Below are 23591 nucleotides of genomic sequence, written 5' to 3' on the forward strand. Positions count from 1 at the left end.
ATCATCGCTAGCAATGGACAGCTGGCCACAACAATGATAAATAAAAATGAATTGAAAAATTGGGAATTTGTGTCTCTATGTCTGTCTGTAAAATAGAGTGCTGATCCCCCCAAAAAAGTGCTGTAAAATAGAGAGCCTATCCCAGCTGACTACGGGCAAAAGGTGGGGTACACCCTGGACAAGTCGCCAGGTCATCACAGGGCTGACACATAGACAACCATTCACACCTACGGTCAATTTAGAGTCACCAGTTAACCTAACCTGCATGTCTTTGGACTGTGGGGGAAACTGGAGCACCCGGAGGAAACCCACGCGGACACGGGGAGAACATGCAAACTCTGCACAGAAAGGCCCTCGCCGGCCACGGGGCTCGAACCCGGACCTTCTTGCTGTGAGGCGACAGCGCTAACCACTACACCACCGTGCCGCCTGCTATAATAATAATTCTTGAAAAAAGCAGATACATTCTTACCATCAAATGCTTTCATTCCATATTTTGTTGGTTTTTATTGTATTTTGGGGGGGGGTTGTTTTCGAGCAGAGTTTTTATTTCATCTTTGGTTGGTTCAGTAACATGTGCCACCATTTTCTTTCTCTTCTTTAGGATTTTTGGCAGTTGGCAAACCAACTTAAAGGTGCATTTCTGCCACCAACTGGGCTGAAGTATGGAATAGGAGCTATTGGGGGAGAAAAAAAACTATTCTTTTAGCTGTTTCTGTTTATTTTAAATACTTGATAAAGTGTTAATCTGACTTGATGTGCTCTGCCATTTTGTTTTTCTGTACTCACGGTATACGAGCTGTGATCCTAGTAGTAGCCAATCAGAGTGTGTGACTGCTCATATCCAGTGAATGTGGATAAAATAAATAAACAAGTATAACATATAACCGGTTTCATTAACATAAGCATGTGGCATGGCACAATGTACATCTACTGTTCATTCATCTTTAGTTACTGCCTTGTCATGGGTGTTTTTTTTTTATTATTATTAAATTTAGGCTCCTAGATTCTCCATACTTTGAGAAACAGAATTGGGCAAATTCTTTCAAAAATATTGTGGGTAAGTGCAAACTAGAATAAAACCTGCATGAATAAAACAAAAGAGAAATTGGTCCCATGAACATTTCTAATTAAGATCAATTATAAACTTGAGTGATATAGTTGAGTCTGAGGAACTGTCAGAGCCCAAATTCACACACCATGCTGACAGTGCTGTTGTTATTTTAGGGCACAGTGGTAGGGTTCTTCTTCTTCTTCTTCTTGTTATTATTATTTAATGTCCTTTTTTTGGCTACACCCACAATTTAAATCCAAAATCAGATATTAAGGGCACTAAACAGATATAGATAATAATAATTTCATTGCATTTCTGCTACGATGTGATGATCGAACTCCCAGTCCCATGTGCTCTTTCTCGCCTGAATATTAACACCTGCAGCTTTTCCACAATCAATTAAGGAATCTGACGCCTCTGCATTGCACTCTCTGTGTGCTCTTGCTCCTTGTTCTTCCAATAGTAGTATTTCTAGGTCATGTACTTCGGATTGTTTGTGTTTAAATAATGTTAGTTATTCCTCTAGGTCAAGCTCATTCAAAGTTCAAGTTGGTTTTCTTGTTGCCTGCCATTTGTAGGATAAAGACCAAGATTTCTAATGTTACATCACATTGTTATTTCATTCATGTTCATGCTCACCTCCTTCTTGTAAACAGTGTTATCCTGTTTGTTGAAGGATTTTATTAAAACCCACTAAAGCATCTCTTGTTTGTCCCATGTTTTTACAGAATGCTGATCACCCTCTTGATCAGGTTGGATAGCTTGTTGAGAAAGTGTAGAGCTCTTTTAGTCAGTACAGTTTATGAGAGAAGAAACACTAGGAGCCCATGGACATGGACAGGCCCTGGGGATGATTTCCAAGGGCCTGTGTCTGTACGGTTGGAGCTTCAGACACCAATGCATAGACCTGAACTCCAGAGTTGATTGGTTAGCACCATGACAAGGCAGTCTCATTTACTTGGAAACAGCAAGTGAACTGGGAGGATGTGACTATGCTTGTTGCAGGAATGCTCTCCTCTTGTCTGTATCCAAGAACAGTAGATCACTGGGATCAGGATATCCAGTTCCAAATCCTACCTCCATCAATGCTGCACTAATGACCCAGCTCCATGAAAGTGAGGTCGACCATCCATCTATAGACTCCTTGCGCGTGACGTCATGCATCAAGTGATAATTTCCTGGGGGACTACCAGACACCATCTTTCCTGTAAGCAATGCTTAATCTGTCTTAAATATGGTTCAGTTTTGCACTGTTTTTGGTTGTTCCAATCATTCAAATAGAGAAAAAGATAAAAGGTCTTACCATCTCCCTGGAACTTTGTCTTGAACTTCTGATTATGGCTTAGGAACTTGACTTGGGCATTTCTTTAGAAAGGAAATATCTCTCATCCGGGAGTAGAAGACTTTTTTCACAGCAGTAGGAAGATCCCAGTAAGCCTTTTTTATCTGTAACTGTCAGTAAATCCCTTTGTTTCACTCCAGCTTCGATAGCCCAGAACAATGATGCTATGGGAGAACAGATCTTTCCAAGGCCTGCCATACAGTCACAGTGTGTGGTCACAATCTTGCCATTTTCTTCATTGACAATCCATGTAGTTAAAGGTTTTTTTGGTCATTCTTCGAATTACATATGTCTGACACCTTCAATATCGCTTGTCTTCAGTATGTTAACAAAGTTCACTTGTCCCCCAGGACAAGGGTAGCAATGGTTGTTAACATAAGTGTGACGTCAGTGGAAGGGGTCTTTAGCTATTGCTGGGTTTCTGTCACATGACTTTTCTTAGCGGTTTTACCGGAAGTGGAATAGCTAGTGGTCTAAAGCCTGCTGTAGTGCAAACAACTAGCAATAACTTATGAGAGTACGCTTATAGTCTGGAAACCACTGCTCACTTTATATTCAGAAGATTATGTGCAATGGAATAGACCCCTATAGTCTGGGAAAGAAGGATTTGATTTATGATCTTGAAAACTACCCTTCAGTCTAGTTTCCCAACATCTCGAACTATCTGGTGTTGCAGACATCCTTCTACACCGCAAAACAGATGAAAGCGTGGAAGAGTATGGAGGCTTACAACTTTTTTGTACTGTATGTGGCTGGGTAAAGGACCTTGGTATCAAGTCGCTGCCGAATGAATCCTGTATTGTTTTTGCCTGTGTAAGTATTTTTTTAAAGCTTTTCATTCGCATCTTTACAATGAAGTGTTGCAAGTTGAAGTGTAAACAAACAACAGTTCACTTGATTCTCATTTGTGTTGGCTCTTATCTCTCAGGTAAATCATTCACAAAGATCATCAGAAACCCCTTTAAAGACCTGGATCTTAGTTAAACAAGATGGAGAAGTGATCACGGCGCATTGTAACTGTATGGCTGGGTAAGAATTTTGTCATGACCTTCATGCATATGGACTTTGTGAGGAGAAAACAAAGAAACAGCTGGGGATTTGAGTGCTTCATGACTAAAAAAAAGTACCATAAAATAATGACACATAGCAAGAAAAGTACTTGGAAAACACTAAGGGCATAGCTGAGAGGGAGATACAAACCTTTCATGAAGTGATCACTGCAAACTTGAGCATGCTTCGACTCGGCTCCCTTCGATTTCAGTGAGAGGTTCAAAAGCCACCTTTCTCGACATCTTTTTGTGAAATCCTGTGTTCATTCACCCTTTTTTATTAGTTCACGGGGAACCCTGAAGAAACTTTTACCAGTTTCACAGTTTGATCGATTCAAACAACCTAAAACAATGCAAGCGTAAGGCATTTTTCATGCGAGCAATGCACCTTCTCCATACAAACACTTTGTCAACTGAGCTTTGGTAGACCACCAGCTAAAGTTTTGAATAACTAATGAGGTGGATGTGACATCACGTGAAACCCAGCAATACTACTTATCCATGGGGTCATGAGGGAAGCTGGAGCCAATCCCAGCTGCCTTTGGGTGAGAGGCGGGGTAGGTTCCAAACTATTGCAGGACTAACACATACATCTTCACATTCACATTCACACTCACATTCACACCTATGGGGATTTTAGTGTAGCCAGTTGACTTAATCAACATGTCTTTGGACTGTGGGAAGAAACAGGAGCACCCAGAGGAAGTAAGTCATGTAGTAAGCCAGTAAGTCATGTACTTGCTTTAAATAAGGTTAATCTCACTCAAATTCCATCATTGTTCAAACTGATAAGATTTGCCTTGTCTGTTAGGCTTTGGGACTATCTTGGCCTCTAGAGGCCGCTATTATATCTTTGTCATGTCATGTTTGTTTTGACAGCTAGGGGGGTTGTGTTTTTGTTTTGACAGCCATGTGCTTCTTTGTTTTTCATGTGCCTTGTGCCCCACCTAGTCTTAATTGCCAATTATGATCTGGTCATGTGTTCAATTACTTTGGGTATTTATACTACCCCATTTTGTCTTTCTAGTCACTGAGTCTTTGTGTTGTTTTATGGTGAGTCACTTTTGTACTCAAAGGGCCTTAGCCCTTTGTTTTTGGTATTTTGCTCTTTTGGGACATTTTGACTATTTTTTGTTACTTGGAACTTTGCCTTTTGTATCTTCTGAGCATTTGGATTTTTGCTTTCTCTTCCTTGGTTTTGGATTTTTGAACTCTTGGAACTTTGGGATGTTTTTTCTTGTATCTCCTGTTCATTTGGATTTACCTTGGTGGATTTTGTTTTTTCACAAGCTGTGGATTTTTCTAGACTTCTGAGCTTGGGCAATAAACTTTATTGAATTGTAGCTTTGATCTCACTCCTCTGCACTCAAGTCATTCTTCCGCTTAGCCTAGTGGGTGTTTTGCTGGGTTTCTACACCAGTGACCCGGGTTCAATTCCCAGCACAACCTAATGTCTGCCACATCCTAGTTTAAAGATGACTTTCTAGTGTTTTACTCTTGTTTTGCTCATGCTCATCTGCAGTCTTGTCTCCAGTAAACAGTCTTATCCTGGGTGCATTTTATTAAACCACTGAAGTGTCTCGTGTGTCTCGAGCTCTGTTATAGTCTTCACCTTGTATTGTTCTGCATGCCTTGCCTGTTGCAATTGCAGGGCTTGCGATGGAGCTTTTAGAGTTAAAAAAAAAAAGTGGAAAAATGCAAAGTACTGTGCCAGCCACTGATTTTGGAAGACTAGTAAGATATTTTATGGTCAAAATGGCAGGGATTGTCAGTGGTTATGGTTCTGTGTCCACAACAGCATTTTGTAGAAGCCATTATCAATGTACTAGCAAGCTAAAGGCCTGTTACAATAGAGTTCAGTGAGTTAAGCAATGCAACTCGTACAAGTAAAGTGTGTGGGTTTTTTTTTTTTTTTAAAGGTCATAGGCAATGGTCGGAGGTGACACATAGAATATCAACTTTTATTGTCTAGAAGAACAACCCAAACAGCAAATTAAATCTTTCTAGTGTCTAATTTGCACCCTAAAATTGAATAAAATGGTTAAAATATACTGTTTTGCCCAATTTCCGAAGGTTTGTTTACATCTCACTTATGTGCACTTTCACCACCAGGGGACCATCGTCATTTAAGCCAAACAGACTGGAAGCAGTTCTGTTTACTTGCGAATTGAGCACAAGTGTACAGACTTTGGCCGTGAAAGGTTGTGTAAAATGTCTGAAAGTGATAGCAATTCTGAAGTAGGAACTCTCCAAATTAAATATCGAGAGGTGAAACCATATATGTATGAACTTATGGCCGTTGCGAAGCAATCTGTGACTGTGGCTCACTGGTTTGACCGTGCAGCCTCGGAATCGGACAACGACTCAGCCGACTCTGATCACGGTGACCCTGGACCTCAACAAGACTCGTGCCCAAACAGTTTATCCTGGTAATTATGATAAATTCCTACTTTTGTCATAATACTAAATAAGAGCCCTTTTGAAGAATAATTAAACTGCCCTCCCTCATTGTTGGGTTCACCCAGAAAGAGACCCTGATTCCTTCGTGGGCCCTCGGATCCGAGGACGAATCGACAGGTCAAGAGAAACAAAGAACCAGAGATTCACATGCCGGTTTATTCGCACAGTCACTTCATCAAAATGAAAACATTCTTGAAAACGTCTTAGTGTCTGTGTTTTGTCTTTGTGTGATGGGTGTGCGTCTATGTGGAAGTGTGTAATGATCTTGAATCAATCATAATATAATTTTTGTTGACAGTAAGGTACAGAGAGTCTTGGCTTATGATCAATATTATGGTTAATATTCATGGAATAGCATGGAATGTTTAAACACAGATAATGTCTAGTCTAGCTTGCACAGGAAGGATCTTGATGATTAAACAATTTCTTAACACATAAATGTGTTAAGTCAGTAAATTACATCTTGATTTCATCAACATAAGTAAAATAAAGTGTCTTTAATAATGCTAAAACAAGGAATGTTATAAGAAAATAAACATAAAATAACTTAAACACAAGAACAATGAGTGTCTGAAAGAGGGAGAACAATTAAACAACAGGATTAAACTCATAAATTAGGTTAATGCTTTTAAACTAAAAACCCTTAGAATCATAAGATTGTCATTATGAAACTAATCTAAAATTATAAAACTAACATTAATCATGGAATGCATTCATTAATTACAGGATTCAAATCATTACCATAGTATATTTCAAGCTTTTATGAAGCTATGACCTAAGTTTCAACTAAATGAATTAACATAAACATGAACTTTAATTCTACCATTTCAGAGTGTGTGAGTCGATCTGACATCAAAACGGACCTTGGTGAATCCTTCAGACACTTCTCTGTTCAAAATACACACATCAAAGAATAAACAAAATGTGCCCAAACAATGTCCAGCCGAGACATAAGGTCAACTAATATAATTTTGAGACAGAATTATTCACTGAATTCTTAACTAAACTTGCATATGTCTACATATATTTTGATTTAACCTACTGATTCATATTCTGATCATAACCTACATATAATAAAATTTGGCCTAACACTCGTGGATATAGGTAACGATTACCTGTACTTGACAGCACGCTGGTAGGCCACATTAGCCTGCCATCTGCGGCATTATACTATTTATACCCTACTCTAAGCGAGGAAATATCCCTTTGTCTCATTTCTACAATGATTGTACAGGATCCCTCAGGATTCTTGACTTGTCAACTGCAAGCAAAAGTAAAAATGTTTACCTCCAATCTTCTCCTTTTTGCTTGAGCGTTGCTACTCTGTTTCTTCTTTGACTACTTGATTTTGTTTCACGCGCACAATCCACTCTCTCTGCCTTGTCTCCTTTTTCAGAAAAAGCCAACCCATTTGCTCTGCCTCTTCTACTTTTTTGGAAAAAGCCAACCCTCTCGCTCTGCCTTTTCTCCTCTTTCAGAAAAAGCCAACCCACTCGTTCCGCCTCTTCTCCTCTCTCGGAAAAAGGTAAAAACTTCTTTCTGAACCGGTCCCGTTGTTACAGGTCACTGCACAACAATAAGGCATGGTTTTTCTTTGGAAATTCCTGACCTTACATCTGCACTCAAGCTGAACGGCAATGTAAGTAAACGGAAGTGGACTCAACTCAAGCGGTTTGTTTGGCTTAAATGACGTCACGCGCCGAGCGGTCACGAAAATAGCCAACAGAAATTGGCTATGATCCATGCTAACTTATTTTAATTATTACTTATTAACAATACTTCTTGGGACCAGAAAAAAATTACAGAGGGTTTTTTAACATATAAATTTTCAAATGTGCATAAAATTAAAACCGTTGCCTATGAGCTTTAAGTGGTTGTTGAAGACATTAAATTTTCGTGTTTGTTTTGTGAATGCCAGAGGAAGTTCATTCCACCAAATGAGTGCCAGTACAGATGATGCTTGAGAAGCCTTAATGCATTAACCAAATAACTAGGTGCCTTGAATCTTTCCTGTTTGTGACTAGAAAGATGTGTGTAAATGCTAGGATGGCCTGAGTGCCACTATTCTGTCCTTAAATGGCACATTTGACATGAACTGCCTGAAATATAATCTGTGAAGAACCAAATAAGAACAATATTAAATGCAAAAATGAGATGTTATTCATTTATCTTCAGTAAGTACTTTTCCTGGTCAGGGTTACAGTGGATCCAGGGAACACAGTGATCCTGGGAACACTGGGTGTCAAGCAGGACTACATACCAGATGGGATACCAGTTTATGACAGAGCACATCAATACACACACACACTGCACCGACTGGAATGGGAACATGAAGGAAATTCATGTGGACATGTGGAGAATATGCTGACCCACTCAGAGAGTACAGTAACTCAAGCTCAGAATCAAAATGGGAACCCTGGAGTTGTGAGGTGCAGCCAGTATGATTAGTATAGGTGCTAGGTGCACTGCCATGAACAAGTAATATACTGCAGTTTGTCCAAATCTATCTTCAAGTTTGGTGAAGAAATCTGGAATCTACAGCAAAGGCTACATAGGATACTACCTATACTATATAGCCAAAATTAGGTGGATACCTGACCTAGTGTTGTAGTCAAGACCACCTAATCTGAGACTAAGTCATGACCAAGACCAGAGGGTATTGAGACTGAGACAAGACCAAGACTCTGAGGGATTGAGACCAAATCAAGACCAAGTCCAAGGCAGGGTGAAACCAAGTCAGGACCAGACCAGGTGGTGTGAAGAGGGGTGGGGAGGGGTGACAGCCGTTAACAATTATGAAAATATCAAATTATCAATGAGTCACATTATTGGTTGCATTTAAAGCAGGACATTTTTACACCTAATCACAGTAATGATCTCATCTAATTATCTCTAGCCACTTTATCCTGTCCTACAGGGTCACAGGCAAGCTGGAGCCTATCCCAGCTAACTATGGGCAAAAGGCAGGGTACACCCTGGACAAGTCGCCAGGTCATCACAAGGCTGAAACATAGACACAGACAACCATTCACACCTATGGTCAATTTAGAGTCACCAGTTAACCTAACCTGCATGTCTTTGGACTGTGGGGGAAACCGGAGCACCCGGAGGAAACCCACGTGGACAACATGCAAACTCCACACAGAAAGGCCCTCGATGGCCACTGGGCTCGAACCCAGGACCTTCTTGCTGTGAGGCGACAGTACTAACCACTACACCACCGTGCCACCCCACAGTAATGATGTTAACAAATAAATCAGACAATGCACAGGCAATTTGGTGAAATCCCCACAGTTGTGGTCTTGACTGGTCTTGAAATAAAATCCCAAGTCCTTTATGTCGGAGTCCGAGACAAAACCGACTAAAAATGTGGTCAATTCCGAGATGAGACCTTCAAAAAGTGGTCTCAAGACTGGTCTCACGTACTACAACACTAACCTGGCCATCATAACCAGATACGCTTGTTGAACATCCCTTTCCGAAACTATGGACATTAATATGAAGTTGACACCCCCATCCCCCTTTGCTCCCACTGCAGCCTCCACTGCAGCCTCCACTGTTCTGGGCGGTCTTTCCACTAGATTTTGATGCATGGCTGTGGGGATTTGTGCACATTCAACCACAAGGGCATTAGAGACATTGGGCACTGATGGTGGACAAGAAAGCCTGGGGTACATTCAGTGTTCCTGTTCATCCCAAAGGTGTTCAGTAAGGTTGAGGTCAGGGCTCTGTGCAACTCACTCAAGTTCTTCCACACCAACATCAGCAACTCATATACTTATGGATCAATTACTACTTTGAGCACAGGGGCACTGCCATGCTGGAACAGGATTAAGCTAGGGCCATTAGTTCCTTTGAAGGGAAGTCATAATACTGCAGCATGCAACCAACTACATTTTATGCAGTTGTGTGCTTTCAATTTGTGGCAGCAGTTTGGGAAAGGGGTGTGATGGACAGGTGCCCACATACTTTTGGCCATATAGTGTATCTAACTGCACAACCCCACTGAGGGATGAAAGAACATGATTCCTATAGCCTATGCAGTGTGGTTTATGTTGAAACCAAGACATTTAGTATTCAGCTGAGATTCTGATGTCTTACCCAGCACTGTTGGGGCCTTGAGCAAGACCATTAACCTGCAACTGTTCAGCTCTTTGCTTTTCTCTTTGGATTCTGCCCAGTATGTAAGATAAAGCAGTTGCCAAATGAATAGAAATGCAATCCTCAAACCCAAACAAACCTGTTAATCCAAATAGTAAAGAAAATGTTAATTGATCACAGCAATACTATATATAGGGAAAAAAAAGGACACCACACAATACTGCTGAAAAGAGACTGTAAAAAGATGTTTGATTAAAAGCTGGGGAGGGCAATGACCTGCAAAGAGCTGCAGCATCATGTTCCAATGGTTTCTTGACCTTTTTCTTAACGTCAGCACTTTGCTTGTAATTTCTTTTCCTCCCTCCTTTCACATCCCACCCTCATGCCTCCCCCGTATCATTTTGGAGCTGTCAAGGAGAAAGGGTGTGAACACTGTAGACTCAAAGTATCTTCACCATCAGAGCTCCGAGTACACACTTTACACCAAGAAATGAGTAACGAGTCACACCACGTCGAATAAAGGTGAGCTCCACTCACTCTCATGCAAATCTACGGTACTTGCTTTGCTTTACTTCCTTTCTTTCTTCTCTGGGAGAAGTGTTTCTCTTGGCATCTCTCAGAAGATTCAGTCAGAGTGAGGTGATGTGAAGCTGACAGGAGGCTTCTATCATCATTGCTTTTTTGTTCCCTTTTCTCTCTGTCAGATCTGAGTTGATTCATGCGATAGGAGTGTGTTTGGGCAAGTTGTTTGGGAAAGTTGAAAACTTAAAGGAGAATCTTGATGATTTGACTGCATTGAAAAGTGCAACAGAAAGCACAGTAACTTTGCTTGATTTAAACCAAGGGCAATCTCTGGTTTAACCTTGTACTATAAATGTAACCATGCCTTTCTACAGTAGAATTTAAAAGGCTAAGAAGAACTGTTATTTCATCATTTATGAAAATTATATATTTCAAAGAGAAAAAAGTATGTCTGGTAACATTTTTTGAATGGTACTTACATTGGGCCTTCATTATACATTTGCAAGCATTCCATGAATATTTTTGAAAGGAATTATAGTGCATTATACAAAAGAGAAATTATCTTTTTTTAATTATTTTTGTCTTGCAAGTGATTAATCTTTATGTTTACCATGGAGGAAATGTGATTACTATATCCTTAATGTGTATTTACTGCATCTATTTCAAATTGGGCAGAATATTTAAAAAGTATTTGTGACAGAGAGAGAGAGAGTTTCATATCCAATAATCAATTAATTACACAAAAGAAAAGCTACATCTTTATATGGCTACTAAAGCTTTTATTATTCAACCATCAAAAAGTGATGTCTGAAAATTTAATACCTGTCCCAGTGTTGTAGTCAAGTCACTAAACCTCGAGTCGGAGTCCAGTCTTGAGTCCCCGGTGTTCAAGTCCAAGTCAAGTCCAAGTCATGAAAAAAATTTAGAGTCAAGTCCACTATTCATCTGAGTCAAGTCCGAGAACAAGACTCCAACTGCACCATTTGACAGTGGCTGTTTTAGGGCCATTAACATTAGTTTGTTCCTGAACATGATGTATGAACAGGTGAATGTGCTTCTCTTTGTCAGGGAGTGTGAAGTATTCTGTCAGAGATGGTTGGGAGACAGATGTAAGTGCAGAAGGTGTGTTTATTAATACAAGTGAAGACGGTAAACAATCCAGAACAGCAGGCAAAATCATAAAACAGTGAAACAGGCAATAGGTTGAGCGAGGCACAAACAGGCTATCGTAGACTTGGCAGAATCAAAGACGAGAAACAAGAAATCAGGGATCAGGAAACCAAACGAGGAAATAAGGCTCGGTAATGTGTCAGCAACGCAACTCAATACTTCACAAAGGAAGTATATTTTGCACAGTTTTTATACAGGCGCGCTGATTGCGCCTTAATCCTGTGCAGGTGCAAGTTGTTTACGACGCATACGCAAGAAGCTGCTTGGTGCATGCGCTGTCTGGAGCGTCCGAGAGTCTATGCGATGCACGCGCCAGGGTGCACAGGTGTGACACTCTTGCATGAAATTAGTACAAAATTAATGTAGATATCAATATCTTATGCCAAATTATTATGGCATGTTACAAAAAATAAAGAAAATATCCAAGTCCTCGTCTCCGATTTACAAGTCCTAATGCTGTTAATGCCTGACCTCTGAGTCTGAGGCCAAGTCCGAGTCATCAGTGCTCAAGTCCAAGTAGAGTCATGAGTCCTTAAAATTAGGGCACGAGTCAGACTTGAGTCCGAGTCCTGGACTTGAGTACTACAAGCCTGACCTGTCCTTCAGTCATAATAATTTGTGCATGTAGTTATTGCACTCAAAGTGAATTTTGAGGTTAGTAAATCACACTCCAAGTAATAAATGAAACAATGTCCATTGCTTCCATGGTGTATTTTGCACCTTAGTTAGAAATCCCCCAAATTGCAAATACACCAAAAGGACAACACATACTGTTTTGCTAGTATTAAACATGTGATTTCTGTCCTTGGTCATGTGAGTGAATCAGCTTGTACATTTGTTTTTGTGGCTATTATCAAGTTTGCTTTTTTTTTTAATAAATCAGCTTTATTTATATTGGAATATCCTCTTTTTCGTTTCCGGTTGAGAGTACGCTGTGCACATTTTGGCTGCTGCTTCTCACAGCAGCTTTTTATTTTTTCCCCTTAGTTTTACTTTTTTGTGTTTGTGTAGCTTGATGTTTGTTTTTTTTTGAGTATTTTGTCCATCAATTTTGGAGTAGCTCCGGATCCAGTTTTGGTGTCAGTTTCCTCCAGGCCTTGGTCTGCTGTGGGTGATGCCTGTGTTCTTCGCTATGGACTGCAGTGAGCTCGTTGCTCTTTTAACATCAGGGTTTTCCAGCGCTCTGTGCGGCGGTGCTTCTGTGCTTGGTGCGGTGTTCCAAGCGATGTTGCCTGGTGGCGTCATGATGGCTGTGGAGATGGTTTAGGACATGTCAGTGCTCTGCGTGGTGGTGCTTCTGTGCTTGCTTTGTAGATCCATGGTGCGGTGTTCCTATGGAATCAATTTTGTGCCAAAATGTTCATATAATACTTTTGAAATATCAAACAAAAACGACTAATCAAAATACTATGGAATCAATTTTGTGACAAAATGTTCATACAATACTTTTGAAATATCAAACAAAAACGACAAATCAAAATACAAAAAAAGAAAAAAAAAGTCAATTTTTTTAGACTGGCAAACAAATTATTCGTGTAATCGTGCAAAATATCAGTCTATTACTCTTCAGAAACCTTTTATTTTTGTTCCGCGTCTTTCTCAGTTTTGTTTGCCGTAATTTATTTTGGTTGCGATTCCAGCTTTCTCGTTTGCGCTCCCTGACTTTTTGCTTGCAGTTTTGGCACAAACTTCCCGTGTGGGTGGGCTGTCCAGGAGTGCATTCCCATTGGCTAACTTGTGTTTGACTGACAGTTACGCTCAGCCATTCCCTACTCGGATTCTGGTGGACTGTTTGACGAGTGACCGATCCATTGACGGTAAACAAGGATCGAGTGGACTTCAGTGGCGACTATGATATTGAATTTATTCAACAAAGTGTAAATTCAATATCATAGTCGCCACTGAAGTCCACTCGATCCTTGTTTACCCTCAATGGATCGGTCACTCGTCAAACAGTCCGCCAGAATCCGAGTAGGGAATGGCTGAGCGTAACTGTCAATCAAACACAAGTTAGCCAATGGGAATGCATTCCTGGACAGCCCACCCACACGGGAAGTTTGTGCCAAAACTGCAAGCAAAAAGTCCGGGAGCGCAAACGAGAAAGCTGGAATCGCAACCAAAATAAATTACGGCAAACAAAACTGAGAAAGACGTGGAACAAAAATAAAAGGTTTCTGAAGAGTAATAGACTGATATTTTGCATGATTACATGAATAATTTGTTTGCCAGTCTAAAAAAAATTGACTTTTTTTTCTTTTTTTGTATTTTGATTTGTCGTTTTTGTTTGATATTTCAAAAGTATTGTATGAACATTTTGGCACAAAATTGATTCCATATGTTCCGAGCAATGCTGCCCGGTGGCATTGCGGCAGCTGTGCAGGCGGTGTGGGATTTATCTTCATGCAACTTTTGGTGGGACTGTGGGTAGCTACACCATTAGAATTACATCCTGACCCTCTTCTGGTGAACTTTTTTTTTCACCTAATTGTGAAGTGACCTTGGGTGTGAAAAAGGCACTATACAAATTATTATTATTATTATTATTATTATTATTATTATTATTATTATTATTATTATTTGTCCCTATTGTGTCCTAACACCATGCAAGCTTTTCACATATACAGTACCTGTCCAAAGTTTGGATATACCTACTCATTCGCAGTTTTTTTTTCAATGTATGGAATTATGAGGTAAACAAAAAAAGTGTAAAAAACCAAAATCCCAAAATATTTAGAAGTGTTAAAAAACAAAATATGTTTGATATTTTAGATTCATCAAAGTAGCCAGCCTTTACCTTGATGACACTTTGCACACCACTGGCATTATCTTAACCAGCTTCATGAGGTAGTCACCTGAAATGCTTTTCAATTAACAGGTTTGTCTCGTCAAAAGTTAATTAGTGGAATATATATTCTTAATCCAATTGAGATCAAATAGTAAATAGTAAATAAAAAAAAACAGTAAATAGCCCTATTCCACAACTGCAGTAATCCATATTATATCAAGAACCGCTCAACTAAGTAAAGAGAAATGACATCATTACTTTAAGACATGAAGTGTATTTTAATGAATAAAAATTATGAAAACCCATTGAATTTGAAGGTATGTCCAAACTTTTGACTGGTACTGTCCATAGTTTGTTCCTTTTGCTTTATTTGGTTCTGTAAAATCAGTACACTAGCAATAATGTTCAGGTAGTTCTTGGTTCCAAAACTTGCTTCTTGCTTCACTTCATTCAGCTAACTCAGAAAAAAATGGAAATACCATATACCATATATAATCAAAGCAAAACAGGAATTTGGAGCATGTATTGGGATGTGTGTTCCAATCTGCATAGCTCAGGAGTGGCTCTGAGTGAAGCCTTCATTTCCTGGACATTGCTTGATTTCATGGGCCTTTCACATCAAATAGGCAAAAGGCCAGACAGCGCTGAGCCGTTGGAGGGAGTTATGAAAGAAGCCATTAAAATTCACCTAACCGGGTCACAGTTGGCGTCCTCTCCCCTCGGCCGACCAGAAAGTTACATCGGTGAATCAAATTTCAAATCAAACTTTCCCCTTTCTGAAATGCTTAGAGAAAGCGAGAGAGAGAGGCAAGGTCAGAAACGATTATGGAAGGGAAACGTGCGGAGCGTTGGCAGTGGGGTTGTCGCAGCATGTGCTGCCATCTTCGATAGCGTGTGGAAAGCATATTGACACAGCAGGCCTGGATCTAAACAGATTAGTGCGCTGCAGAGCTTTATCTGCCAGGACTGATGGATATTCTCATAGCCACGGACATATTTCAATTCTGAAGCTATGAAGAGAAAACTCACATATAAAACCCGACTGCTGGTGTCTCAGCCTAGATTAAAAGTCATCCATCAGATGCTGTATAATTTCAGCACTAATATGGCTGGTTGTTGTTTCAGTGTCTGTGTTTAGTGTTCCATGGCAGTTTGTCCAAATCTGCATGTTACGGTGATCAGTAAATCAATAATAAAACACAATAACAAAATGTAAAAGCAAATCATAAAATGCAACAGCAAAACCAAAATCACATCAGTATATTCAAAAACACAAAGGGCAAAAGCAAAACACAGAAAACTCAAACACACAACAGCAAAACTAACTAACTAACTAACTAACTAACTAACTAACTAACTAACTAACTAACTAACTAACTAACAGCAAATTTTAAAACAAAACAGAAAAAAACAAGGGAAAAACCCAAGCCACAACAGCAAATTCAACAAAAAACAAACAAACAAAAAACAAACAAACAAACAAACAAACAAACAAACAAACAAACAAACAAACCCATAATGGCAAATCAAACAAATAACAAAGTTAAAAACAAAACAGCAAAACAAAAACACAAGAGAAAAACCCAAAACACAACAGCAAATTTAGAAACACAACAGTAAATTCAAAAACACAACTGCAAAACAAACAAACAAACAAACAAAAAACACAACAGCAAAAAAAACACAAACAAGCAAAAACAAACAAAAAAGTAAATAAAATAACAGCAACACAACAAAAACAGCAAATTTAAAAACACAACAGCAAAACAAACAAACTAAAAAAAACCATAATAGCAAACCCCAAAGCACAAAAGTAAATCTAAAAACACAACAGCAAAAACACACAAACAAGCAAGCAAAAACAAACAAATAAATAACAGCTACACAACAAAAACAGCAAATTCTAAAACACAATAGCCACACACAAAAAAACAAAACTACACAACAGCAAAACAAGCAAACAAACAAACAAAAAGAAAATAGCATATTCAAAGATGCAACAGCAAAACATTCAAACAACAAACAAACAAACCAACCAACCAACCAACCATCACAGCAGTTATAAAAATCCAATAGCACAATCAGAAACATATCAGCATTATCTCAAAACTGAAAGGGTCCTTCTTAAACATCATATGTTCATAACTGATCACATGTCAGTCTGAGAGATCACAGAAAACCGTCTCGGAGAAAATCTGGGGTTTGTTTACAGTAAGAGGAAATATGAGTTTAAAAGAATTTACTGAAGATCTCATTTGGGCTTATTTTTTATCAAGCGCATTCACATGGTGCCCAGCATTATGTAACATGAATTATTTAAGGCTAAATAGTTGCCTAGAGGAAGCTGGGTTATTCAAAAGGAAGAATTACTCATTACTATAATAACATAAGTAATTTCACATTAAATCATTTTTGCAAGGCAAACGAGATAAGAGACAGAAAATGCATTTCTTTTTCCTTGTAATAGTCATATGTCATGTCTAATCAGCAACGAGCATGTGATGTTTAAAAGAATTGCCCTTTCCATTCTGAGTTAACGCTGCCGATGTGTTTTTGATCTGCTGTTATGTTTTCTCGCTTGCTTATTTGGTTTTTCCTGTTACGTTTTTAAAACTGCTGTTGTGTTTTTAGTTTTGCTGTTGTATTTGGGATTATGTTTGGTTTTGCTGCTGTTGTTGTTTTGCTGTTACTGTATAGATGACTTGCAACCACATGATCAAAATGTGCTCCGTCATGAGTGTCCGCCATGATGGTGGATATACAAAGCAACTAGGATGGCAGCTGCTGAAAGCTTGTCTGTAAAAAAAATGCTGAATTTTCTCAGTATTACCACGATTTGAACAATTGAGTGAAGATTCGATACAAAGAGAAGATAGATATGTGTGGTTTTGACCCATATCATTTCAAAAAGTCAGACTTTTCTGAAGATAAGACGCTTCTACCGACCATCGAGTACCCAGATATCGCCTTCTATCTGGTCTGGCTGCCGATGAATCAAGTCCGACCTTGGACGAAACACAGCCCATTTTTTGAGTGAGTGCCCAGTCTGGATTGTTTCAATCATATAATTTTGCTGGCGCTCCTAGAAGCGAAATGGTAATACACGTGTCAAAATTATAACAATAACTGAGTGAACCACGACAAGAGAGAAAGCTCATTTTATAGCAAAATTCTAGCAACACGAAATAAAATTCTTCTGTGATATTATTGAGAAAGCTTTTGAATCTCACCTGAGATAAAACGATTACTGCAAACACGAGCTGTTTTGGTTTTAGCCTCTGTTAGATCAGCCCTGCCGATGTTGTTCAGCCGTGCTCGTCTCATCTCTGTACTAAGCCTCAGAATTTCCTCGCCCTCTTTCCGAATCATGGACAGAATTCTAAAAAATCAGAACATGCCACGGTCAAGAGTACTGTTGTGACCACAACCATATACAGCACAAATATATGGCATAGCTAAAAGAACAAAGCAGAAAAACAAAGAGAGTTGTGCACACGTGACTATGTTTTGTATGGAATGTCGCTTGACCCCACATTTGTATATCCACCAAAATAGCCAACATCCGGGTTTCTGTTTTGCTTTGATGTCACTTGCAAGTCAAGCATTATCGTACCCGCTACTTTGTTCAGGTTAAATTGCAGCTTATTGTTTCTGCCCTTTCGTGCCTGTCCACATGAATCTTCCAGCACGGTAAGGAAGCCAAGCAAACAAACAAAAAGGCAAATTTATCTCACAATCTAGCTGCAGTTAAGTGTCTTTTTCTTTTTTTTGGTCCTGGTGTTCAAGCAGGTCAGATACTGCAGGAGCTGTGGCTCATTACATGCAATGTGATGTCGCTGAGTCTTTCACACTCACTGTAGGATCTCTCACATAACAACACACACACACACACACTTTATGAACATGTAGAAGACGAGCGTGTTCTTCCTAAAAAACGGCCAGCAGATTACAAACAAGCTAAACAAACTCATCTTCCATAATAGCCCTTTGTCGTAGTCAGCCTGATGGTTTGACCTGGTGTCATGGCGTTAAAAGCTGTTGTTTAGGTTTGTTTCTGAGATCACACAGTAGGTGATTAGAGAGAAACCATGAGGGAGAAATAGATCGGGTTTGAGAAAAAAGAGGCTTCATGGTATGAGTAGGAGATGCTCGGAATTTGAAAGCTCTCCATCACTCTGCCACTGAGAAGGATGAAATTATAATAATTGCAAAAGAAAAAAGAAAGAAAGTGCCTGACATTGTTTATTGGCATTGGGAATATCTGACAGTGAGCTAATTCTTATCAAAGCCTGATGAAGTGCGACTAATAGACAGTGGGAAATGCTTCAAGGAGGCAAAGCATTCTACTCCTTTTGTTTACTTAGCAGAATGTTTGGTTTTTAATTAAGTAAATCACTATTATTTTTTCCACAGTGCTTGGTAATGTGAAGTGTTTGACCTGAAATCCATGCATTATTAGCCGAGGCTAAAATGAAGCTGTAGGAGGTGAGACTGGAGGAGTACTAAGAAGCTTGTAATGCTCACGATGCCTGAGGGAGACACTGACACACACTGCTAGACACGTTTGCTTGGAAAAACACTCGATCTCATTACCTGATCTTATTCCAAGGAACTCCTTAACATTTATTCTTTAAAGGTGAAAGATAAAGGTTAGGACACACAGACATAACATTTCTAGAACTTGCAGAAGCCTGTATACTGCGAGCTGCTTCATCATACCCTTTATTTGTATGTTTGCATGTGTGTGTTATAGGAGCGCAAGACTGTGATTGGATGACATGGCTGTGTTGTCATCACGCATCAGCACTGTTCTTCTGCTCCTCTTTGAGTTACAAAGTAAAGGTAAAGACACACAACGATATTATTTATAGTAACGTCTCACACTTTACCAGGAAATTATTTCAGCCGAGGATGAGGAGCTATCTCATCTCATCTCCCCTAGCCGCTTTATCCTGTTCTACAGGGTCGCAGGCAAACTGGAGCCTATCCCAGCTGACTACGTGCGAAAGGCGGGGTACACCCTGGACAAGTCGCCAGGTCATCACAGGGCTGACACATTGACACAGACAACCATTCACACTCACATTCACACCTACAGTCAATTTAGAGTCACCAGTTAACCTAACCTGCATGTCTTTGGACTGTGGGGGAAACCGGAGCACCCGGAGGAAACCCACGCGGACACGGGGAGAACATGCAAACTCCACACAGAAAGGCCCTCGCCGGCCACGGGGCTCGAACCCGGACCTTCTTGCTGTGAGGCGACAGCACTAACCACTACACCACCGTACTGCCATGAGGAGCTATATTGAATAAAATAACAGAATCTATACAAATGTAGGTCTAGCAAAAAGTTTGGACATGCCTACTCATTCATAGATTTTTTTCTGTATTTCAGCTATTTTCTACAATGTTAATGTTTACCTTGATGACACTTTAAATACTATTGGCATCTTAACCAGCTTCATGAGGTAGTCACCTGGAATGCTTTTCAATTAACAGCTGTGCCTCGTCAAAAGTTAATTAGTGCAACTTCTTGCCTTCTTAATGCATTTGAGATCAAACAGTAAATTGTAAATAATAAAAATACAGTAAACAGCCCTATTCCACAACTGTAATAATCCATATTATGCCAAGAACCGCTCAACTAAGTAAAGAGAAATGACATCCATCATTACTTTAAGACATGAAGTGTCTTTTAATTAATGCAAATAAAGAAAATTGAATTAGAAGTTGTGTCAAAACTTTGGACTGGTACTCTACATTACAGTACAGTGAAATTCTTTTCTTCACATATACCAGCTTGTTAGGACATTATGGTCTAAGCACAGAATCAGGCATTATACAGCAGCCTTGGAGCAGAAATAGTTAGGAGCCTTGCTCTAGAGCCAACAGTAGGAGCTTGCTGGTGCTGGAATTTGAACTCCAGACTTTCTGCTCAGTTAGACTACCCATAGCCTTGAACCACAGAATCACCATTGGCCACTGAAAGACCCCAGCCTATTTTCATATACACCAATCAGCCATAACATTAAAACCACTGACAGGTAAAGCAAATTACATCAATTATGTTGTTACAGGGCCGGCACGGTGGTGTAGTGGTTAGCACTGTCGCCTCACAGCAAGAAGGTCCGGGTTCGAGCCCCGTGGCTGGCGAGGGCCTTTCTGTGCAGAGTTTGCATGTTCTCTCCGTGTCCACGTGGGTTTCCTCCGGGTGCTCCGGTTCCCCCACAATCCAAAGACATGCAGGTTAGGTTAACTGGTGACTCTAAATTGACTGTAGGTGTGAGTGTGAATGGTTGTCTGTGTCTATGTGTCAGCCCTGTGATGACCTGGCGACTTGTCCAGGGTGTACCCCGCCTTTCGCCCATAGTCAGCTGGGATAGGCTCCCGCTTGCCTGCGACCCTGTAGAACAGGATAAAGCAGCTAGAGATAATGAGATGAGATGAGATGTTGTTACAGTGGCACCCATCAAGGGGTGGGATATATTAGTCAGCAAGAGAACAGTGAGTTCTTGAAGTTGATGAGTTGGAAGCAGGAAAAATGGGCAAGCATAAGGATTTGAGCAACTTTGACAAGAGCCAAATTGTGATGGCGAGATGACTGGGTGTGAGCATCTCCAAAATGGCACATCTTGTAGGGTGTTCCCAGTATGCAGCGGTTAGTACCTACCAAAAGTGGTTCAAGGATCCAAAGGACAACCGGTGTACCAATGACAGGGTCATGAGTATCGAAGAGTCATTGATTTGCAATTAAAACAGAAAGGTGTCAGCATAACTTTTTCAGCAATTTGTGCTACAGTAGCTCTTCTGTGGGATTGGACCATATGGGCTAGCCTTCGTGCCCCATGTGAATCCATGAGGTTTAGCCGCCCATGACCCTCTCTCCAGTTCACTGGTTGTCCTTCCTTGGTTCACTTTTGGTAGGTACTCATCACTGCATACCAGGAACACCCCACAATATGTACCATTTTGGAGATGTTCAGACCCAGTCATCTAGCCATCACAATTTGGCCCTTGTCAAAGTCTCTCAGGTCCTTACGCTTGCCCATTTTTCTTGCTTCTAACCAGTGTTGTAGTCGAGTCACTAAACCTCGAGTCCGAGTCCAGTTTCAAGTCCCCAGTGTTCAAGTCTGAGTCAGGTCCAAGCCATTTAAAGAAAATTCCGAGCCGAGTCTGAGTCGAGTCCACTATTGATCCGATCCGAGACCGAGAACAAGACTCCAACTGCACCATTTGACAGTGGCTGTTGCTACCTTTATGTGAAACTGTCTCTGTGACTGTGTTGGACTAATGCTACTGCTTGACTGCCCCATTTTAGTTAATAAGCAAAGCGGACAATCCTGGGGCGTTCTCTCTAGGCATTTTAGTGCCATTAATATTAGTTTGTTCCTGAACATGACGTATGAACAGGTGAATGTGCATTCTCTTGCACAAAATTAGTACAAAAATAAATGTAGATATAAGTATAAAACATAAATACATCTAAATATAAATGCCCCTAGGACATTGAGCTTTTGACTGTAAACTGTAGACCATGGGGAAGTCATAGCCTAATGGTTAGAGAAACAGCTTTGGGACCAAAAGCCTGCTGGTTCAATTCCCCAGACTTAAGTGACTTAAGTGCCCTTGAGCAAGGCACCTAACCCCCAACTGCTCTGGCAAGAGTGGTGGTGTACCTTGTGTCTGATTAGCCAAAGAAAAACTGATGATGTGATCATCAGTTCGGGCATTGAACCTGACCAACTGTAGACCATTCTATCTGTCCAGGGAGTTTACTTTAGTTTCCATCACTGCTGTGTATGTGCCCCCCCCCAGCACTAACAGAAAGGAGGCTATGAGTGTTCTCTAACCGAACTATCAATGAGCTGCAATCTGCTCACACTGAGGGCTTTTTCATTGTGGCTGGGGATTTTAACCAGGCCAACATGAAGACAGTCCTTCCTCATTTTCACCAGCATGTGGATTGTGCAACCAGGGGAGCAAACACATTAGACATGGCCTACACCAGTATGAAGGATGCATTCAGAGCAGACCCCCCACGCCCACCTTGGCTCTTCTAACCATTTATCCATTATGCTAATCCCTGCATATAAGCCCCTGCTGATCAGAGGAAAACCTACAGTAAGGCAGGTGAGGGTGTGGTTTGAGGGGGCTATGGAGGCACTACAGGACTGTTTTGAGTTCACTGACTGGGACATGTTCAAGGCAGCTGCCACTTATAATGATCATACCAACACAGATGAGTATGCCATGTCTGTGTCAGCCTACATCAACAAATGCATGGAGGACGTCAGCAACATAAAGAGCATCACCACCTGGGCCAACCAAAAGCCCTGGATGGCTTATGAAGTACGCAAAATGCTAAAGGCATGGAACTCAGCCTTCAAGTCTGGCGATGAGAAGGCACTGAGAACAGCAAGAACCAATTTGAACCATGCCATCAGACTAGCAAAGCGCACTCACAGTAAAAAAATTCAGGACTTTTTCCACAACGCCACTAACACCAGGGGTATGTGGCAAGGCATACGGGCTATCACAAACTACAGGATGACCCCTCCTGAGTGTGATGATAATGCGGACTTCCTCAATGAACTTAATAACTTCTTTGGAAGGTTTGAGGCACTAAATAGCACTCTTGCGGTAAAAGCTGTTCCCCATCAGCATGAGAAGGCACTCTGTCTTGATACAGCTGAGGTGCGGAGGACTCTGAGGAGAGTCAACACATGGAAGGCCCCGGGCCCTGATAATATTCCTGGTCGGGTGCTCAGGGAATGTGCAGACCAGCTGGCTTATGTTCTAAGTGACATTTTCAACACCTCACTGGTTCAAGCCAAAGTCCCATCATGTTTCAAGCCTGCCACCATCATCTCAGTGCCAAAAAACCCCTCAAATCACATCACTCAATGACTACCGGCCCGTCGCACTCACTCCCATAATGATGAAGTGCTTTGAGAGGCTGGTAAAGGAGCACATCACCTCCAGGCTCCCTCCCATGTTCGACCCCTTCCAGTTTGCCTACTGGCCAAACCACTCCACTGAGGACGCCATCTCCTCCGCTCTTCAACTGAGCCTTGCACACCTGGAGGAGAAGAACACTCATGTGCG

This window comes from Neoarius graeffei, chromosome 17 (assembly GCF_027579695.1).
Source record: "Neoarius graeffei isolate fNeoGra1 chromosome 17, fNeoGra1.pri, whole genome shotgun sequence".
In the NCBI taxonomy this organism is placed as follows: domain Eukaryota; kingdom Metazoa; phylum Chordata; class Actinopteri; order Siluriformes; family Ariidae; genus Neoarius; species Neoarius graeffei.